At 38.3% G+C, this 20,639-nt stretch overlaps 2 long non-coding RNA genes across 2 annotated transcripts; one reads left to right on the forward strand and one right to left on the reverse strand.

Annotated features, from left to right (window-relative positions):
* The first annotated feature begins 5,527 nt into the window (after positions 1–5,527).
* Positions 5,528–8,159, forward strand: LOC144067177 (uncharacterized). Its single transcript, XR_013297860.1, has 4 exons — positions 5,528–5,603; positions 6,906–6,993; positions 7,076–7,221; positions 8,062–8,159. It is a non-coding gene; the product is annotated as an uncharacterized LOC144067177 (long non-coding RNA).
* A 40-nt stretch (positions 8,160–8,199) lies between these two features.
* LOC144067211 (uncharacterized) lies at positions 8,200–10,416 on the reverse strand. The gene is made up of 5 exons (XR_013297869.1): positions 10,236–10,416; positions 9,967–10,052; positions 8,593–8,709; positions 8,401–8,524; positions 8,200–8,334 (listed from the first exon to the last, which is right to left on the reverse strand). It is a non-coding gene; the product is annotated as an uncharacterized LOC144067211 (long non-coding RNA).
* Between the last annotated feature and the right edge of the window lie 10,223 nt (positions 10,417–20,639).

The raw sequence follows: 20,639 nt of genomic DNA on the forward strand, positions 1-20,639 counted from the left end.
CTTCCTGCAAAATTCAGAATTTGGGCTTGGAACTATTTTCCTAAAACAAAATTTGCCTTGAAATACTATATTGAAAAAATCTTTTGTAAGATTACATGTAAAATATGGCATTTTCTTGTCTTAATTGGACTTTACTACTGACCGATCGTAACTGAACATTTTCTTTATTCCCCCTAAATTATTATATGCATTTATTCATATCTTTTTTCAATCGTTCCAACTCGAACCATGAAGCTAAACCTATTACATAACAATTTTACTGGTTCAGAAGTACAATCATAACCATTGATATTTGTCTGAAAAACACTTAAAAGTAAATGAAATGAGAAAACTAGGATGCACTTGGCCAACTCATTCTGTACCTTCATATGCCGGGACCACTGTAAACCGAGGACCCCAATATTGTCCATGTTCTCAACCTGTTTTTTTTTTATTAGGTCAACTTTGAGTGTTTCTTGTTTGGGTTCTAATCAATATTCAGTGTGCTCCAGGTTACCTCCTCAGTAGTGTTACTGATGCATTTTACTGTGCAATCTCTTCACAGGAAAATTCCCTGCCTCCCCATTCCGCCTGCTTTATGTTTTTTCAGCCATCATTAGTCATGTGTTGGTTATTTATCTGCAGAATATTTTTCTACTCAACTGTTTACATTCGAAGTCATGACATATCCAGGTTGAGGGTTGGGAGGGGTTTCACCTGCCTTGCTGCCTTTAAAAAAAGCAAACAAACACAAAAAAATAGGACAAAAATGAAGGAAAAAGAAGCCTGCGACTGATATTTTTCTAGCCATGAACAAATTTCCGCCTAGTGCCTGCTAACGTTTTTCCTACTCAAGACGTTTGTCTCTGGTTGGATTTACGTCACGGAATGAAGTGCCCGATCCATTTTCAATGCTTTCATCAAGTGACACGTATCCATTGTAGTTGTTTCTCTATTCACACCGTCACAAATAAGCATTGGATGGCGCCCTGTTGATTGGTTATGTCAGTGACCTCCACATTAGTTTTTCTTATTTCATCATAGCGAAACCTATTGCACATCTCGGCCCTATTGAATGATATGTTTTGAATGTGGTTTAGATTTTCATACGCGTACATTTTCCAACCCTTTGGACGATTTGTTTCCAATGTGAGTATTATTTTATCACACATTTTAGGTCTTTGATCAAATTTATCATTTTAAACGTCAGATCTTCAAAATATTCACTCTAATGGTTGGTTATGTTTGAGTGCCATTGTCCCACTCCAGTTAAATTGGGCTTCTAATACCATCAATGGAAGCCAATGAGTAAAATATATCAATAATATACAGTTTTCTCTTGATGGGCAAAATGATTGTATTCTACACTTATTGAACCATTTGCATTGTTTATACATTTTCTGACAGTTTCATCTAATGGTTTTAGTTTGGGAAAATAATAATGAGAAAGATTGCACTGATAGGCAATGATTAACGTTACTATTTTTAGGTTACTTTTGTTTGCATCCTGCGAAATTGGAAAAAAAAAACCTGCAACATGTATTTAATGCAAATGCAAGAACTAATGGTTAAACAAAGAATGAGTACGAAAACATTTGGCCGAGATGTAATCCAGATCTTACAGATGTGATCACCTTTAATGAAACATATCCAGAACAAAACTGTTTGAATGGTGTCACTTGAAAAATGTGTCATAAATCCGTCCTTTCTTGCCATGATGGCAACAACAACAAAAAAATGGTGGAGCCTGGCAGCCTTGTTAGCAAAACACTATTAGCTGCTTGGAAGAGAAATAGCTTGAGTCCAAAGTTCGCCTTTAATCTTGCAAAAAAAAGACAAAAAAAATGCGAAATCCTATCATGTAAAATAAATAAATAAAAAGGATACAAAAAATGTAAGCGTGGGAAGCGAATGAGTAGATTTTTCTTGTTCTACGGGCAGTCGAAATGATTATGTTTACAGTTTGGAAATGTAGCAAAGAAATGAAGTGGCGGGGAAGACTGGAGGGCTTTTTATTTTATTTTTTTTCATTCTGCCAACGCGTTTGACTGTAAACGTCACAAAACTCTTGGGATCTTGCCAATCTGTTTTATTTTATTTTTATTTCCTTAATTTTAAGTAGTTGTCAGTAAAAGTCACATGAATGGCATTTCACGTCAATGTTTACATTCAAGCCCTTTGAGTGTTTTAGCAAAAAGTGGTGACGTCGCTTTACATTTCATTGCGAAGGGACGACACAAATGTAGGTACGATCACGACATAAAGGGAGCTTCAAAAAAGGCCAGTTTGGTCCAAAACAAGCATGGGCAAGTGTACATTTAAGTGTTTTTTTTGTTAGTTTTTGTCTCTGCCTTTTTGTTTTAATATAAAATGGGATTTTTTTGTTTTTTAAGGTAGTTTTCTGTCATGTCTTATTTTATTCTGTTACCTTTCTGTATCCTATTTGTTAGGTTTGCAAAAATTGGTTTCGCCTTGACGTTATTTTTTGTTCATTTTGGACGGCCAAGAAAGTTTGTTATGCAGCTAAACTTGAAAAAAAATATTGATAATGATAATAATTAATAAAAGTAACAAATATACTGCGATTGTCTCGGATGATTTTTTTCTGCCATTCACCATAAACTGGATTGTCTTTTTTTTTTGCAGAATTGAGCTTCACAGAAACTAGAACGGTGACACACCCACCGTAAATCTGAGGGCCTGCTTGAACAAAAATGTTGTCACGGTCCGGGCGACCAAAAGACCGCGACCAAAAGACCGCGACCAAAAGACCGCGACCAAAAGACCGGCGACCAATCGACCGCACACGTTTATTGTAGTCGTATTTTTGTACTAATCAAGTAACCTTTTCCCAAGGGCCACTACCAAAGCTAACTACGCTTTGGTTTGGATTTCTACATTCTAAGGTATGTCAGAGAAAAGTAATATTTTTTTGTGCCGTTACGTTAGCAAGCAGGCGACTTCTGTCATTCTTCCAGACTTTCAAACGGTTCAAAATTCATCGCAGTCGCCCAATCATTTTCACTTTCCTCGCACGTCCCACCCGCGGGGGTCAGGAACTTTCACAATCAGCGTTACCGGAGCCATCTTAATCTTGTGTTTAGCATTATCAATTTATCTGTGTGTTTATTATATGAACATTGATTAGAGTTTATTAACTCGGTGCCTTGAGTGAAATTAAAGAGGCAGTGGGGTATCATCTGTGTGTGTGTGTGGGTGGATGTGTGGGTATGTGAGTGTGTGATGATGATTTAGCATAGATCGCACTTGTCAGAACGGAATACTAAGTAGCCCAGTGCCTTTGCACAGAGGTCATCACAGACTTGTGGATCGGCACCTAATTATGAGCACAGGTGGCAAATTAATAAGCAACATAAATAATAATATTAGTAATAGGAATAACAACTGGGAGAGCAGATTCGAAGTGGTCATGTTTCAGTGCTATTGACGGCAAGAAATTGATTTTGTAGACGGTGGCAACTATAAGTTATACAAAGCAGTATCTGTTGAAACGTAAATAGTTTGATTTTGGATTTTTGGAAAATTTTAAATTAAAGTTTTTCTGCCAGCATGAAAATATTATCAAATCCGCTGCCGGGTTCGATTCCGGCTTGTGGGTTGTGTCAGGGAGGGATTTTGACCTAAAAGTTCTGCCGAATTTATACTGCAAATGATTTATGGTTGCATATATTTGAATTAAAATGCTGTTTCTAAATGTTCTCATGGTGGGAACATAAGTAACAGTTCTCAATATGGCTGCAGAGAGCAAACAAAAATCAATAGCTGCGAATGAGATGAAGACAGGTTTTACTTGTGCCCAGTCCCCTCTTGGTGCATCCATTATTGAGCATCCCTTCAGGTCAAACGGCACCCCCTCTGCTTCTTATATGGTCTCCACGGCCCTTTTCTACACACTAGTCTGCTTCTCTATGCCGTCCTCCATCTTTGTATCAAACCACTCCTAAAAATGGCCGTGCAAAATTGATGGTAAAATAATGGAACCAGCGTTTATTACTTCGTTTTTTACTCTGAAGTGCCGTGTAGCCCGTAAGGTAGTTTGATGCAAAAACTTGGAATTTGGGAGTAGCCACCGGAAATAAAAATGGCAAAGCAAGTGTGTTATGTTGGGTTAAAGCAGCTATTTTAGATTCATTCTGAAGCACCTAGATGAGAAAATCAAATTGTTAACCGATTTTATTGTTTCAAAAAATGTTGAAAAAAACACCACTTTCTTACTGGTGGCTCTGTGAGTGTTCCCCTGCGAGACCCCTGACCAGATTAGGGCATCCATTTCGTTAGCAGTCTGAGATAAATCCAGCTCCTCCGCCCTTAAAAAAAAAAAAACTAATATCGACGGTCTCAAAGCCCATTAAGAGGTCCATGATGGCTGGACATATAATCGATCGTCCTTCGGGCCGTTTCCCATATTGCCGACAAAGACTAAAATCCAGACTTACTGTATTGTCATATACATTTTCCTGCTTTTATAATCTTGCATTTATTGTAATATTGTAATGCCATTTGGTTTTTATTAATCCGCAATTATTTGTCCATTTGAGCGGCAAAAATCTGATAATCATGGGGGTGCGGGTAGTGGGCGGGGCACACCCTGAATTGCTAGCCAATCATGGGGCACTAGGAGATGGACAAAATTTCACTTCCACTTACTCATACCTAGAGACAATTTGGAGCGTCCAATTAGCCTACCATGCATTTTTCTGAATGCGGAAAGAAACCGATGTGCCCTTAGAAAACCCACAAATGCGTGGGATGAACCTTCAAACTCCACACAGGGAGAGCGGATTCAACCCTTGAACACAGAACTGTGAGGCGGACATGCTAACCCCTCACCTCCACTATTCTCCCTTATTGAAACAATTTAAAATATTTAACATTCAGAATTTGCACTTTTATAATTCATATTCACATTGAGTTTAGTTTTTTTTAAATCTTACATGCCATATAGATATTTAGTTTTTTATTACATCTTTATTTTCATCTTTTTTTCTTTAAAAATTAACATACCTTTGGTTACCTTATTTATCTCTTTAAGATATCTGCAGTGAGTAAATGCGTGTAGTGCTGTACGATATGACTATACATGGTCATTTTTGCAAGAAAAAAGCCTTACTATACATGGTCATTTTTGCAAGAAAAAAAGCCTTACTCTACATGGTCATTTTTGCAAGAAAAAAGCCTCACTATACATGGTCATCATAAATATTCATGGGCAAAATATAATGAACATCAGTCTGTGTTTCAGATACTATTTTAGACCAACAGAGAAGGCCTTGCAGGACCTGATGGTCCACCACTGAGTTTATTGTATACAATACAATGAAGCATTCTTTGCGTGTCAAATTTTAAACTTTTAATGGAGTCAGATGGCTTGGAATTATGGAGAGTTGATGTAAAATACTAAGTCAAATGTTACTCAATATTTGGTGAAATTGGTTACTAATACGTACTGTTTTTTAGCATCAAGACCACAAAACTCACGACTATTCTACAATATGGGCGTGGTTACGCCTATTGTCGACGTGGCAGAGTTCATTAAGCGCATGCGCAGTAACTGATCCCTTTGCATGGCTTTTGCCACGCTGCCGGTTGACGATCACGCCAAGGTAAGGAATAGAGCAATTCACTGGCTTAAATGCGTTTTTATCAAGCTATGGGGAGATTTTTCAGCAATCAATTGAGCCCAAAACGCCAACAAATATCTTAGTTTAATGCCAGGTTTAGCACACCGTCGACTATTTAAGTTTGCGCTTAGCGTTAGTGTCACGATTTGACTTAAAAAAATATGTTGTCCGTTCTCTCTCCATTATTGAGTCGTGTGACAAGACTTTAAATTTAATCAAACAACGCCGAGTCATCAACCGACAGTTTTCTGGGTAAATGCTCACTCTAGAATGACATCCAAAGTCACGACTTGTTTGTTGGATGTAATGATAGTTTTCATTGCGAGTGCTAAACACCCCTTGCCGATTTGTAATTGTTCTGTTTTTACAAAAAAAAATCACTTCTACAAAACTGTTAAGCCAACTTTATTAACTTTTTTAACGTCAGTCTGTATATTTAATCGCCGTATACAAAACTATTAATCCAACTTTCTCCTAGCTCACTGGTATCAAAGCGGCGGCCCGGGGGCCAAATCTGGCCCGCCGCGTCATTTTGTGCGGCCCGAGAAAGTAAATCATGAGTGCCGACTTTCTGTTAGGATCAAATTCAAATGAAGATTATACATGTATATTATATTTCCTCATTTCCCCTTTTTAAATCACTAATTGTAGTTTTTTAAATCCATTTTTCCCCTTTGTGTTTTTGTTCAAAAGGCATTTAATAAAATATAAAAATAAATATATTAAAAAAATCTGTTTTCCCACTCTAATATTGAACATATTCCCCAAAATATTTTGTTTCCTTTTGAAATGAAAAACAAATTATTAAAAGATATTTTCCCTCATGAAGAAAAAAAAAAGCTCAAATTTTTTTTTAGATCTATAAAAACAGAATATTTAGGGCTTTTGATACAGATTTTTTAATCCAATTTAAATAGAAAAAAATAATGGTCCGGCCCACGTGAAATCGAGTTGACGTTATTGCGACCCGCAAACCAACCCGAGTTTGACACGCTTGTCCTAGCTGTTAACGTCAATCTGTATATTTAATCGCCTTGTCTGGAAAAGGAAAAATAGCACTTGGCACTCGCTAACTAATTTTCATTCTTTATCTTGATCGTTTATTAAATTTCTTGTAAGATTTCTCTATCCCGTTATTGTTTGGCAACCCCCAAATACCTTGGTTAAATCAAGTTTTCCCTGTTTAGCATCAAGATAAAACTACTTCCCCCAAAAAACAACTAAGCCTATCTGTTGAGTCTCCAGGCTCTATATATGCTAACTTATGCTTTTTGTGTGTGCAAGTTTTCCCTGTTTAGCACCAAGATGCAGCTCTTCTAGCATGCCTAGAGCACTCTTGAGGTTATAGAAGAGGAGTCTGGGCCAGATCAAGGTAAAAGTACCCCCCGCCCCCAAAAAGTTGAATCTACATTCTATATATTCTAACTTTTGCTATTTTTTTTTGCATGCTACAGGCCTGGGAGATCTTCCTTGCAAGTTGCCCACTTGAATCATATGGTGTCTCTGTACTTCTGAAATCCAGATTAAATAAAAGCCTAAATCATCATGGTGATGTTTCACTGGCCATTCATTTCAACAGCTCTTTGACTAAATCTTTAAGGTAAGAATGATCTCAGTTAATGTTAGAGCAGGAATTCTAAGTGTTTATTCCCCCAGTTTTTTTCTAATTTTATTTTCCAAGTGTTTTCCCTTTTTTTTTTTTTAAATCTCCTAATTTTATTTTCTAAGTGTGTATTCCCCCAGCTTTTTTTAAAATTTTATATACCATTTTTTTCTAATTTTATTTTCCAAGTGTTTTCCCTTTTTTTTTAAATCTCCTAAGTGTGTATTCCCCCAGCTTTTTTTTAAATTTTATATACCATTTTTTCCTAATTTTATTTTCTAAGTGTTTATTCCCCCATCTTTTTTTCCTAATTTTATTTTCTAAGTGTGTATTCCCCCAGCTTTTTTTTAAATTTTATATACCATTTTTTTCTAATTTTATTTTCCAAGTGTTTATTCCCCCATCTTTTTTTCCTAATTTTATTTTCTAAGTGTGTATTCCCCCAGCTTTTTTTTAAATTTTATATACCATTTTTTTCTAATTTTATTTTCCAAGTGTTTTCCCTTTTTTTTTTTAAATCTCCTAATTTTATTTTCTAAGTGTGTATTCCCCCAGCTTTTTTTTAAATTTTATATACCATTTTTTCCTAATTTTATTTTCTAAGTGTATATACCCCACTTTTGTCCTAATTTTATTTACTGTGTTTATTCCCCCAGCTTTTTTTCCTAATTTTATTTTCTAAGTGTTTATTCCCCCAGTTTTTTCTTCTAATTTTATTGTTTATTCACCCATCTTTTTTTCTTGTTTTAGTTTCAGAGTGTATTTTACAAAAATTAATTGTAAGTGTAAAATTGTTTTATGAACCTTTAACTAAAATGTTTTGTCCCATGTCTACAGGTGGACAAACCAGAGAAAAGACTGGCTGAACCAATCAACACTTCAATGTAATGCTAAAGTTGAAATGTTTACCTGTAAATAAAAATTTTTAACTTCAATTGTTACTTGCATTTTTTGTTAGATAAAGACAAACATGTATACATTGAAAAACTTTTATTTTGAAAAACTCTCGAGATAGGTTCGCACAGGCCCTCCAGCATTTTTAAAAATGCAGTTTTGCCTTCATCCATTTTCAAATGGACGAAGAAGCTCCCCTTGGCACCAGGTGGAAATCTGGAAGAAAAAAAAAAAGGGGGTCAATACACAAAGTTAAGTGAAAAACCAGTCGCAAGGTCTTACCTTTTATTTTGAAAAACTCTCGAGATAGGTTCGCGCAGGCCGTCCAGCATTTTTAAAAAATGCAGTTTTGCCTTCATCCATTTTCAAATGGACGAAGAAGCTCCCCTTGGCACCAGGTGGAAATCTGAAAGAAAAAAAAAAAGGGGGTCAATACACAAAGTTAAGTAAAAAAAACCATTCGCAAGGTCTTACCTTTTATTTTGAAAAAACACAGATTGGTTCTCACGTAACCCCCAGCACCGAAAAATGAGGGGGTGAATCAGCCTGTCTGTACATAGGCAGGAAACCTGGTCCCCCTTGCATGGAATTCTGGAAAACAAAAAAGGGGTCAAGGCACAATAGATTAAGTTACATAAAAAAGAAATACAGACTAGGGCCTAATTAAGTCAAATTTAACTAAAAAAACTACATTTAGCTTTTTTTCTATAAAACATTAAAAGGGTACACAATATCGGTCTGCTGCAGAGAGACTAAAAAATGATCAGAGTCTTTAAAGGCCCCTATCCAGTCTATTTTTCATGTTTTCCTCCACAAACAAATAATCAGGATCTTAATGTGGTGGGAAATATTGAAAACACACTGGACAGGGGCCCACAAATTACATGAAAATAATAAAATAAATCCTTCTGCCTGGAGTTTTTCAGTCAATTATTTCAAATCCATTTATTCTTAAAAAAATAAATATCCAAAAAGCTTGTTTTTCTCTTATGCCAAGGAAAAAAATGTTTAAATGAGTCAAAAATGACACCGGCACTATTGTTGAATAAATGTCTTAGGTTTTGTCAAAACCACATTTAAAACTAAAAATGAAATGGTCCAAGCCCTGACGTCTTTAAGAAAGTTAACATTGCATACCTGTCAACCTTTGCCGATAACTGCCCTTATGATTATGATTCCCCTTACAAACCCCAAAAAAACCTTACAAACACCGTACGCGTACGGTGTTTGTAAGGTTTTTTTGGGGTTTGTAAGGGGAATCATAATCATTTATAAGGGCAGTTATCAGCAGAGGTTGACAGGTATGACATGGTAAAATTATATAATCTATTTTAGTGCACAGTTCCACTACATGGCAGAATTTTTTGTACCAATTACCAATTTCGTCATACGCAGTTATCTGGGTATGATGACAATTAGGCTTTTGTCGAGTCAATGATGACAAAGCCTATGTTTGCTTATTATTTGTAAGTTCAGAAAGATGTGAAACTCACAAGCAGAAGCTACTCCTACACTTGCCACTATAGTATTTTTTTTAATTAAATTCAATAGGGATGACCCTACTATACAGTTTTTCATTTATCGCAGCCATGTCTGGTCTACATTAACCGCGATAATCGAGGGATTACTGTTTATTCCTTACACGTCCACTAATGGCATTTGTGTGGGTGACTTATCCACAGGTTTTTGCTATTAAAAAACACCAAGCTAGTTAGTGTTTTCATTCAAAAGTTGAATATATCATGATGAAAAACGAGCCAATTGCGCAAAGCCTTGAATACTGAACGCTGACGTTTAAATATTACACGGATAGATCGATAAAATCGGAACTATTTAAAAATGACTCACTTTGTTATGGCGTCGACAAGATGCCCCTTTCTGGTCGTTTTGGCCACATTCTTGAGGTTTCCCAGCAGTCTGTGCTCGTTGAGGGACTGAAACACACAATGGAATGATTTCTTTTTAAACAAAGAGCGATCGGTAATGCAATGTAGCCAATTTGTTTGCAAACATTTTGCTGTCTGCACACACATGGGGCTACATCACGTCAACGAATCATGCTCTTAGCACTCTTAAGACGAGAACTGGGGCTTCGAAATCCCCAAATGATAACGTACCAAATGTGCTGCATCGTCCTGTGAGAAGTTTGTCAGGCTTTCTTCGGCAAATCGTCACTTTTGAGCTGCTCTGCAGTGCACGCCCGTGTTGCCTCCTGGCTTATCGGCCATTTTGGGGTTTGACGTCGGCTATTTAAACTGTGACCTCGGCCACGCCTATTAAAGATAGACACACAAAAAAGATACATTGTTTTCATAATAACGTGCGTTAGTCAGTGTGTGTATGTGTGAGGGGAGGGGGCTGTAAATGCTTTTTGGTTGGACTTTAATACTTAAAAAAATACATTGTTTTCATAATAACATGCATTAGTCAGTGGGTGGGGCGGGGGCGGGGCTGTAAATACGTGTTGATTGGGCATTCATACTTAAAAAAACACATTTTTTTCATCATAACGTGCATCAGTTAGTGGGGGGAGCTGTAAATATTTTTGGGTGGGGCTTTAATCCTTTAAAATACAGTATTGCACATTATGAACATTGTGATGACATGCACTTTAGTGTTAGTTTTTTACTTCTAGACATTTAAACAGTGGCAGTGCATTTTTTTTGCCGTTTCACGTATGGACGTATATGGACGTATCGACGTTCATCGCTGTCTTTTTACCGGGGAAATGATACTCCGGGCCCGGTTCTGATGTCTAAAAAGCTCCAGTATTTGTATTTAATCAATAAATGCTGTTTTCGGCTGGATTTTACCCCATTTTCGGGCAATGTTTACCCGTACGCCATTGACTTTCATTGCTGTCTTTTCCCGGGAAAATCACCCCCCGGCCCGGTTGTAATGTCTGAAAAGCTCCAGTATTTGTATTTAATCATGAAATGCTGCTAGGAAGTGGATTTTACCCCATTTTTGTGCATTGATTTATTGATTATTTTTTATGTGTCGCAGCTGTAGCTGAAGTAGAGGTTTTATAGCCATAAAATAGTTTTTCAGGGTTGGATTGATACGTTGAAGGCGCTACAAGAAAATGCACGGACCGCCACTGCTAGATAGACAGATCCAGTTAATTCCGTCTATTTACATTCATTATATGGCACTTCTTTAAGTAGTACTTTGTCATGAATTATGCCCCGTCAGGCACAGAACACACCCACACACACACACACAGGAACATGTAAGCTTGCTTGCAGACAATCAATAGCTGACACTTCTTCCCAACCTTTAAATATGAGCAAATAAGTCTGCGACACAAGGACACACACTCACACTGGCCCCTGTAATCAATGGCCATCGATTGAAACTCACCCACACTCAAGGCTCTCCCACTGGGTCGACCTCACCTAGATGTGAACAGACACTCACATACCATTAAGGTTAGACACACGAGCATCGAGAAAGAATGTCGTCATGATGACGTGCTTCATTTGATTTTTTTTTTTTCGTGTTTGCGTTTTAAACCTTTTGTTTATGATACACATCCACCATATTGGGAATAATCAATTCACCATCAGTCACAAATATTTGAACAGCTTTGCCATTTGTTGTTATCAGCTGACATATTTGTGCAGGGGTGTTAAACGTATGTCTAGCGTGGACAATGGCGGCCTATAAGTTAACTTTTTACATCCAAAAATGAACTAGTAATGTCATGTTGGCATAAATCCGGCCCGCGAACCAATCTGTGTTAACGTTGAATATTCATTCCGTACATATACTGATATGTGAAAATATTTAAATCTACTCTGCAGAACTATATGTAACAAAATGCATATAAGGTATATTCACATTCATATTATAGTGGTGTATGCTTTGCCTTTGGCCGAATTGAGTAATTGTTGCTCTCATTTCGGTCATTGGCACACATGATAGAACGAGGGGTGCTCATCTGGCCCTCATTTGAGCTACGTAATGGATCTGTTCTCTTCCTAATGTGTCACAAATTGAAAATCTATTTGCATTACTCACGTCATAAATATCATGCGATGGATTGTGCATGCGTATTGTACGTCCACATAAAATTTATATTTGATAATGTATTGCCCTGCATTGCCATTGTGCTTGTTCCACAATTAATGCACGGCGGGGGATGTCACATTAGAGCTTCATTGAATGTTTGGGTCTCAGTGGAGCGATAGCATTGGTATGGAGGGGAAGCCATACCATTGGTTCTTTGCTGCCATCCTCCCACGGGGCTAATACTTGTTTGCCATTTTGAGCTGCTGCCAACGGTGGGAAATAAATAGACCGCTGACACACATTGAAATGCATACGTCCACCATTGAGTACCTTGTTAACACATTCACCACCATTGATGGCCCAGGACGTCCAATCCTTTTTGACTGGCTATTATTTGATCGCTGTTTGGGAAATCCCCCATCGAAAACCCACATTGTAGTTCTTCACATCAGTAAAATGAACCGTATGCTAGTTTGGCACGCAAAGTCGCGGCAACTAATTGGCGGTGATGAGCCATCTCTGCCGGCTGTCATAAATCACTTTAGTTCTAGCTGACACGCAAGGCAATTTCCGCCGCTCCATCAGTTGTACCTGATTCGGCGAAATGTGCGGTCGCAGCGCGGCCCTTGGGCGAGCATTCAAAGAGACCTAATGGCCGCTCTCGACCCGCGTTTTAGTCACGATGCCCGTCACCCGTCAACGAGTACCCAAATGCCCATGCTACTTTTTAGCCTGGAGCCAAAGTGCACTTTGCCTTTTTGTCTTGTCGCGCCACCGGGATAAAGAAAAACAGACAAGTCGACAGAACCTACCGCTTCACAATGTTTGGCAGAATACAATCGGCGGAGTGATCTTTACCAATTTTACCAAATTACCAAATCTACCAATTTCGTCATACGCAGTTTCTGGGTATGATGACAATCAGGCTTTTTGTCAAGTCAATGATGATGACAAACCCTATGTCCGATTATTGATTATTATTATTTACAGTCCTAATATTTATATATTTATGTACTGGACTATATTTACTTACCAGTCTATCAATCGCACCACCCAAATGAAGCACAATGAAGAGGAAGAAAAAAAATTGCACTGGAGTCAAAGTCACACTTTTGGAGGACAATTTTTTATTTCATCAGAAACCAAGAACAAACATATGTTAAAGTAACAAGAGTAAAATGGAATAAAACGGGCGGAATAGGCATCTGTCAACAATAAGTTTTCAGATAACAATAACCTATCAAAAACAACATAACAGGGTGCTATGGTCAGAGAAAAAAACATGCATAAGTTACACTAATAATTTGCAGAACCAGCCAAATTATTAAAAAAGTGCGAGTTAGGTCCGGAAAATGCAATACATTATACATGCATAAGTTATTGTATTGTATTGGCTTTGAAATACATTGACAATGAGAAGAGTTGAATTTACCTTAACTGACTTAAACCCCTCGAATCGCAAATAATTCTCAATGTTTAGCCTCGGCAACATTAAAAAAAAATATATCAAATGATGTTTTTCACCCTGCATTCCCCACAGCACCATCTCCCGAACCCCACCCCTCATTTTATCTTTCATTGGCACTAATAAACACATAGGTTGGCCTAATTATCCTCCAGTGGCCCCGCAACATACATTCCCGTTGCCCCCGAGGATCCCGGCGCTGTCGTACAACGACAGGTGCACGCGCTCGACCCATCGCACATAAAAATCCCACTTTAATCATCTCCCCTACTTCGCTCCAATGTGGCAAACTGTGGCAAACAAATGCACGCAGCCCACGTGGCCTTTTTCCTTTCCCCTTTTCCCTGCCCTCGTTAAATATGAAGCATCCGAGGGAACCGTTACGTACGGGAACACGCCGCTCTCGCAATCGGGGAAGGAATCCGTAACACCTTTCCGAAAGTAGCCTAACCGTGCCCCCGTTCAAATAAATGAAATACGAAGCCATAACTCCTTTCGAGATGAAATCCTCGGTAAGCCGACGGCGCCGGGCCCGGGCCGGGTATCACACACCTGAGCAATGGAGCTGTCGGAGCAATTAAAAGCGGCTTAAATCGAAATATTAATTATGTCAGGGACCTGCTGCCTACAGATTGTCCTTTTTTTGCCGGCGGCTGAGATAATGAGGTCTGAAATTCACAGTTTCTGGTTTATTAGCCACGTGACTAGACTCTTCTCAGCAATGAGCTAGATCGGTTACACCAAAGTGCCTGAGGGGACAAGTTCCGCTACAAACAAGTTCCGCTCATTTGGGAGGAAATCTTAGGAAATGTTGACTAATTTGCCTGGAAATCTTATAAAAATGTCAACTAAAATGGAGGGCAAACTTGTAAAAATGTCAACTAAATTGGTGGGTAATCTTACAAAATTGTTGTGCAATTTAGATTCACTGAGATAGCCGAATTGTTCAATTTTGGATGGCGCGCTGTTGCTCTTCATGAAAATGACAAAAAATATGATTTTTTTTTAAATCTTCAAAATATTTACTGTTATTGAATCATTTTACAATAAAACCACTGATTGAAAGGCCGTTTAGCGATAAAATCATTTAACATTAGCACGATTAGAACAAAAAAATGTAACATTTCCCTTAAGTTCAATTTTACAGGAACTCATTGCAACTCTTGGCAGCCTTAAACGTCCAATCCAATACAAGTAGAAGGGTTTCGCATCCTCCCACTTAAAATATTTTGGACGTCTACTACTTCTAAACTCTTTGAATTTCACAGCAGAATTAGGAAAGCGCCGCATGATTGGACCTCTATTATAGTCAAGAGCATTTTAAGTTAGCATCCTCACCCTAAGAACAAAGCAGGTGAGACCTTGAGCCCTCCTTCCGGGCAGTCTAAAAACCACATCCCTGATACTAAATACCTTCACCCTGCGACAATGAAGTTCTTGTCCAATAGAACACATCCTTCTTGTAACCGCCAATCTTAATTGACCGCTGTTTGTCCAGCAGGTAACACAGTGTGTATTACAGAGAGGTGGCGTAGGTGAGGTCGTGACCTATCGCACTGGAGTTCCTCTTTGCATGATAACACAGCAACACGTCCAATTATTTAAGGGTCAAGTTACAAAGCTGTGCCAAGAGGTCTGATAAAGATCAGAGTGACACTTCCAGGCTGAGGAGCTTTAAAGATCCGCCACGGCTTGAACTTTTTGATGTTTAGCTTCAAGATAGTTTATCTCTGACTAAAATGGCGAGAGGGGAAAAGAAGGAAACTGAAAACACATTTCTATTTGGGAAATTGGGGCAAAAGGTAAACATTTTTTTTGTACATCTGTTTGACTTTTACATTTCGTGACTGTTTCAAGTGAAAATGACTTTTTTTGGTCCTCAGTCAACATAGAAAAATGAATAATCGCGTTTCACCACCACGGATGGCGTTAGATGTCCATTCCAATTTGACTGGGGGGCTGGCGGTGATCGAATGGGCCCACATCTGTTTACTGCATGCGCTTCGTACTAACACAACCATCATTATAAGAGGCGTACATAATCAGCCCTATTCCCATATTTTCTACCAAGCATTGTTGCTATCCATCTTTATTTTTTGATGTGCCACTATACTATTTATCCTCAAAAAGTCGGCAATTTATGCTACTCATAAGGCAAAACTATGAAAGTAGTAGTTTATTTATCCTCAGTAGGAAGCTGAAAAGATTGCTACCACTTTTTTTGTCCACTTTCAAATATTTGTAAACACAAGAGCATTTCACAATACAGTCTGTTACCCTTTATGGACTTGGCGACCTTAGCTATCACTGAAGGAGTGAATGGCGCTGAATGTGCATTCTGCTAGCCTTGCTTACCTTTGAATAAAAAGGCTTTCAAACGGTTTTGGTCTTTGCCAACGTAACTCCACGCTCGACTGCACGCACGGCATAAGGGGAAACTGGCTGAGAATGAGACACATGCGCACACTGAAGGGACAAAGAAACAATTTCCAGGCACTTTTGATGATGCAGCATAAAAAAAGAAGCCACATATTGTTTGTCGGATATGATACAAACAAAGAAATCATCTACAGTCTTTCCACATATAATATACAGCTAAATTGTGTCATGATTTGGCCCATATTATATCACTTTAGATATGGCAGAAAATCATACATTTTTAATTATTTGTTGAAGAATTAGACAAGGATTATGACAGCTTCTCTACCATTATTTTAGAATTTACATTACTATGACATGACACAAATTTTAATGAACTGAGTTGAACTGCAAACTAAAACCACCCAGGAATAGCATACATATTTTCTGCTACAATATAAATAGATCTAATTATCTACTATATATAAGACTCCTGTATTTTAAAATAGCATAAGTACATTAATAATAAATAAGCTAATATTGTCATCAGACAAAAATGCGGTTTTTTTAGTCATTTGTAGATTAGAAATGCTGCTATTTTTTATTGTCTTGAATGCATTATTTAGTACTTACGGTTGGTTGTGGGAGCCCATTTGCTATATATTGAATGGAGATATGGACATTTGGAGGCTTGTTGGTGGCTAGCATATGGAATCCCAAAATGTATGAAGTCACCAAAAATTGGACGCCATCTTCTGGTGAAAATGCATTTCAGAAACATGTCTGTTTTAAGCGATTATGATAATAAACAGCATAGAAATGGGCTGAGTGGCTCAGACTTAAAGAGTTCTTGAAATAAAATATAACAGCTTGTATGGGTATGTGAAAAGCTTCAATTTAAAGGTTTATTTTGCTGAGTGGACTGTTGGATTTGTCTTTTGGTCTTTTCTTAGTTCCTCCAACCACCAATGAGATTACGAAAGTGCCATAACCGTTTAAAACGTGTCCACCGAGCACCTGTTCTCTGGGCGCCATTTGTTGAATATTTCAGCCCGTCTACCGGTCAAGCGTTCTGGTAAATATTACGCAGCGGCAGTTCTGTCATCGAACAGAACGAAGCGCAAAATATCCATTTGCTGCCAGCGCCGCATCGTAATCACCTCATCTTCCCGCTACTCTGACGACCGGCGGGTTGTGCCTGCGCTGTGCAGGCTGCTGTTCGTTGTTTAATAGCGCAGTTCTCAGCGTATCGTTAGTATCCTTATGCATGAGGCCGTTTGCTGCTGTGATGATGACCCTTGTCGTTATTACACCTCTTGCTCCATTTGTGTGCAGGGGTGAGGTGACATAGAAATTGTTTAGGACCCATGCATATAAAGTATAACTAATGTACCATATTTTCCACACTAAACGGCGCACCTTCGACGAATAGCCTATTTTGCGCAATGGATTATAAGACGCTGTAGTAGTAGTAGTAGTAGTAGTAGTGGTGGTGGTGGTGGTAGTGGTAGTAGTAGTAGTGGTGGTGGTGGTGGTGGTGTAGTGGTAGTAGTAGTAGTGGTGGTGGTGGTAGAGGTAGTAGTAGTAGTAGTAGTAGTAGTAGTGGTGGTGGTAGTAGTGGTAAGGGTTGTGTTATAAATACATTAGATGAAGCTGTAGTAATAGAATAGTAGTGTCATACATGGACTAGATGGAGCGCTAGTAGTAGTATTCTCATTATTTGTAGTAGTAGTAGTATTAGGTGGTTGTTTACATTCATAAGATGGAGCTTTACTAGTAGTAATCGTTGTAGTGGTTAGGGGTTGTTTATCCACATCAATCAGATGCAGCTGTGCCAAAGGGAATTTCATAAAATGATTATTCAATATTAATCCATTTTTAATCTATTCGGTTTATAAAGTGCATTGTCGGCTTTTCAGAAAATGAAAGTCTTTTAGTTGGGAAAATACGACAGTTTCAACAAAAAAGTACTTTTGCCAAGTTTTGAGTTGAGCTTCACTAGCCCAAAGGATCATATCGGATTCCAACATATTGTAGTAAATTATACATATTGGTCTTAAAAGGAAATCTTAGTTCTCAAAGACAACACACACGGTAAAACACACAAACGCGTGGCCATGTTTAATAATGCACAGCACATCATCTATTCCCCCGAGTTGCCTATCCAAAGTAACATTGTTGATTGTTTCGTCTGCGCAGCGCGAGACAACAAGATGTCCTCACTTGCCTTGTTTTGGCAAGTGCTTAGAGATGATTAACAATAAAACAGCCTTCTTTCTCATATCTAGTTTAAAACACAAAATACAAAGTCCTTCACTTGGAGTCGTGCAATTAGATTTCCTTGACCGATGCCCTATGACATATTTCCTGTGTGGAAGGTTGAATACTTTTATAAATTACTCTTTTTGACACAAGATGGAGGCTAAAAAATCAGTACCTGACGATGACACCCCTTTGCTATGTTACCAACCCAAGGGTGCAAAATGTCTTTCACTATTGGAACATTCTTGACTATTAATGGTCAGAAAATGTGTGAAATCTTATTTATAAGGATGAGCAATGCCTACAAAATTATGAGATGGTAGTTTGTTTGTTGTGTATTTGTGCTTTTCTTGGTTAACATCTCTTGAGTCATTTAAAACAATATTGCAGCATGTGTCACTGTCAGATAACTAGCAAATGAGACGCCTGCTGAATTCCCCAAACCGTGATTTTTTTCCTTGCCTCACTCCTACGCATTTGTCTTGTACGTGTGTGTGTGTTCGTGTGTGTGTGTGTGTGTTCGTGTGTGTGTGTGTGTAGTCATATATTATCAAACAGTCTCAGTCGGAAACGTGCACTAGGGTCATATGGAAATATCCACATGCTTGTGTCCTACCAAGAGGTTAGTTGGAGGTCCACACGCATGGGAGCTTCTGCTGGTCAAAGGACCACATGTGCATCATTAAAAACAATCTGACAGGAAGAGGAAGGAAAGGTCAGAGAAGTCCAGGGCTAAGAAAAGAGTGGTTGAAATTATCTTCAAATCTGAAGATTTTTTTATTGACTCCTTCTTCATTTTCTCAGAAAAGGAAGTAGTGAATCTCTTTGTTTTGGTGCATATCAGGAAATTACTTGTTCACTTGAGGGTCACAAGATTCATAGGATGGCGCTAACGGCGCTAAGTTTTCTGCTTGCTACTGAATGTGAAACTCCAAATTCAAGATTATGCAAGCTATCAGTAAGATTTCTTTGATCCACCTTCTGCCTACTCAAAAATTCCCAAAGATGTTTGTTTGGGTTTTCTGCCGAGTGACAACGGTCGGGAAAGTTTTGCTCGTGCTCAACTCTTGGCTGTTGGGTGGACTTCAAAACAAGTTCCTGGAGAAGTCGCCTTTTGTTGTGTCCTATAGAAACTCCATCATTTGTCGTAGGGTAAAAGCCTTGTATTGAGTTCAAACTACCTCTTGTGTTTGACCGCCTGTTAATTCAGACTTGTTTCTCTATGGGTTTAGTCAACATGGGTCGTAGGTAACCAAGGTCAAGACACTACAAGTCCTCGGCCCAATCAATGTTTGTCGTTTATCAAATCAAGATGTCTATTGATTTTTGAATGACATCCGAGTACGTTCACCTGCAACATTCTTAATGTGGAGTCAATCATCAGAAAATACAGCATTCAAGAGGCTTATTGATTGAGATTCCAAGCTGAGGCATGGTTTTTCATTTTCAGTTGCATTTCTAGAGAAGCAAGACTTCTCTATTTCTGTGCTTAAAGGAGCATCCTGTCCGTTATGTCCATTTTGCTATCAGTAGAAATGTGTTTTTATTCGGTTGTTTTTGACATCAGAACTTTCTACGAAATGCTTCTCTCTCTTTGGGAGAAAAAAGGGAGTGCTGAAATGTAAACGGTCGTCATGGGAATCAGACGGCGAGATGAAAGCGCGGCAGAACAAAAGGGAACATGTTTGAAATTCCCATGATTATTCCGCATACAGAATGACTGGAACGGCTCATCCATGCATGCATATGTTAACCCAGCCTGGTGCTTTAGTAGGGCACTCACTGCATACATTGGATCAGAAACAAATTTAGCCACACATGCTGTACTCGGATTAATGCTAATTTCCTCATCTTTTTCCTTGATAGCTCATTTAAAGTTTGAAACACGGGGACAAAATATGATGTTGGCCTCAGTTCCTACGGAGAAGGAAACTGGCGATGTATTGTGACATCATTTAACGTAAAAATCTGATGTCCAAATGAATAATTGCAAGATTAAAAAAATGTCCCTCATCTTTTATTGCCCTGGAATACTCTTGCTAAATATTAACAAATGCACTTTGTATTTTTGACTCATTAAAAATTGGTAAAACCCATCCTCAGATCTTTAAATAGGCCTGTTTAATTTTTTTTCTCCAACATACAATAAATCCATGTACTCTATCAAGGTGTTTCCTCTATTGAAGCCAAATTTGCAAGGGTTAATAAGGTTCTACGAGGTGTGTTTGAATATAAAATATGCACACCCTGATTGCGTCAAATGAGACCCAGCTCTATCTCTTCCCTTTATTTTCATCATTTGACGACATTTCTGCCACGAGTCATCCCGTGCCTAATTGCATCCCCAAGAGGGGTCACCTCATAGGTCACTGAATGTGTGAAGATTGCTCCCCCTCTCTCATCTCTCATCTTTCTTTTCTCT

Source organism: Stigmatopora argus, chromosome 21, assembly GCF_051989625.1.
Source record: "Stigmatopora argus isolate UIUO_Sarg chromosome 21, RoL_Sarg_1.0, whole genome shotgun sequence".
Lineage (NCBI taxonomy): Eukaryota > Metazoa > Chordata > Actinopteri > Syngnathiformes > Syngnathidae > Stigmatopora > Stigmatopora argus.